Source organism: Pteropus medius, unplaced genomic scaffold, assembly GCF_902729225.1.
Source record: "Pteropus medius unplaced genomic scaffold, Ma_sr-lr_union100, whole genome shotgun sequence".
In the NCBI taxonomy this organism is placed as follows: Eukaryota; Metazoa; Chordata; class Mammalia; order Chiroptera; family Pteropodidae; genus Pteropus; species Pteropus medius.
This window is the reverse complement of record NW_024349802.1, coordinates 6,093,473-6,095,628: the sequence shown is the minus strand read 5'-3', so window position 1 is coordinate 6,095,628 and position 2,156 is coordinate 6,093,473. Positions and strand designations below refer to the sequence as shown.

General features: G+C 34.3%; 1 pseudogene; it reads left to right on the top strand.

The window, feature by feature from the left end:
- The first annotated feature begins 567 nt into the window (after window positions 1-567).
- Window positions 568-686, top strand: LOC120581752 (uncharacterized; annotated as a pseudogene).
- Window positions 687-2,156: the final 1,470 nt, after the last annotated feature.

Here is a 2,156-nt window from a genome sequence, read left to right as displayed (position 1 = left end):
TATAGTATCATATTATAGGCCAATAATGAGAGTTTTACTTCTTCCTTTCCAATTTGGGTACCTTTTATTTCTCTTTTCTTATTGCTGTGGCTAAGACTTCCAATACAGTGTTGAAGAGGAGTGGTGAAAGTAGGCATCCTTGTCTTGTTCCTGATCTTAAGGAAAATGCTTTTAGCCTTTCCCCCACTGAGTGTGATATCAGCTGCAGGTTTGTCATATATGGCCTTTATTATGTTGAGGTCTGTTCCCTCTCTTCCCAGTTCGCTGAGAGTTTTTATCATAAATAGATGCTGGATTTTGTCAGACATTTTTCTTCATCTATTGATATAATCAAATGGTTTTTATCTTTCCATTTGTCAATGTGGTGTATCACATTAATTGATTTGTGTATATTGTAAATTGTGCTGCCATTCCTGAGGTTGCATCTCAGGAATAAATGCAACTCGTTCATGGTGTATGATATTTTTAATGTATTGTTGAATTTGGTTTGCTAATATTTTGTTGAGGATTTTTGCATCAATGTTCATAAGAGATATTGGTGTATAATTTTTTTAAATGCCTTTGTCTGTCTATGGCCATGCTACCCTGAACAAGCCTGATCCTGACTGATCTTGGAAGCTAAGGAGGGTTGGGCCTGGTTAGTACTTAGATGGGAGACCACCTAGGAAGACCAGGTGCTGTAGGCATAAAAAAAATAATAATAAAAATAAGGGATTGTAAGTTGATGAGGTCCTTGCAATCTGTGAGGTCAACCAAGATGCCTCGCCTTAAAAAAAATAAATAAAGGTGTGAATAAAAAAAAATAAAAGTCTTTGGTTTTGGAATCAAGGTAATGGTGTCTTTTCAGATCCTCTGCCCATTTTTTCATTAAACTGTTCGTTTTTTTGCTATTGAGTTGTATGAGCCCTTTTTTTTTTTATATTTTGGGTATGAGCCCCTTATCAAACATATATATGACTTGCAAATATTTTCTCCCATTCGGTAGGCTTTGGCTTAATTTTGTGGATTTTTTTTTTTTTGCTGTGCCGAAGCTTTTTGGTTTGTTGTAGTCCCACTTAATTTTGCTTTTGCTTTTGGTGTCAGATTAAAAAAATATCACCAACACCTACATTAAAGAGATCACCACCTATGATTTCATCTAGGAGTTTTATGGTTTCATGTCTTCCATTCAAGTCTGTCATCCATTTTGAGTTCATTTTTGTGTACAATGTCAGAAAGTGGTCGGGTTTCATTTTTTTTTGCATGTGGCTGTGTCGTTTTCCTAACACTGTGTATCGAATAGACCGTCCTTTCCCCAATCTATATTCTTCACTTCTTTGTCTTAAGTTATTCAACCATAATGCCTGGGCTCATTTCTGGGCTCTCTGGTCCCACTGATCTCTGTGTCTGTTTATATGCCGGCACCATGATGTTTCCATGACTATAGCTTCAGAATATAGTTAAAACCAGGTTGCCTGATGCCTCCAGCTTTGTTCTATCAAGATGTTTATGGTATTCATGAAGGTTTATGGTTCTATACAAAATTTAGTAATTTTTCTAATTCTTTGAACAATGCCATCAATATTTTGATAGGAATTGCACTGAATCTGTAGATTGCTTTAGGTAGTATGGACATTTTAACCGTATTGATTTTCTGACCTATGATCATAAAATATCTTTCCATTTATTTGTGTCTTCTTCAATTTCTTTCATTAATGTCCGGGAGTTTTCACTATATGGCTCTTTCATGTCCTTCATTCGATTTATTCCTAGGTATTTTATTCTTTTTGATACGATTGTAAATGGGTTTGTTTTCTTTGTTTGTCTTTCTGATAGTTTTAGTGTATACAAATTCAACAGATTTTTGTGTATTGATATTGTGTTCTGCAACTTGGCAGAATTAGTTTATTAATTTTGACAGTTTTTTTTTCTTGTGGCATGTTTAGAGTTTTCTATATATCATGTCATCTGCAAATAGTGACACTTTTACTTCTTCCTTTACAATTTGGATGCTTTTTATTTCTTTTTCTCATCCGAATGTCTGAAATATAAATTAGTCTTAACTTTTTCAGGACATGCTCAGTGAATATGAGATCTGGCAGTGCATATGTCTTTTTTCGATTTTTAAAAATCTAGAGTAACAGAACCATATACAAGCACTCAAACTAGCTAAAACA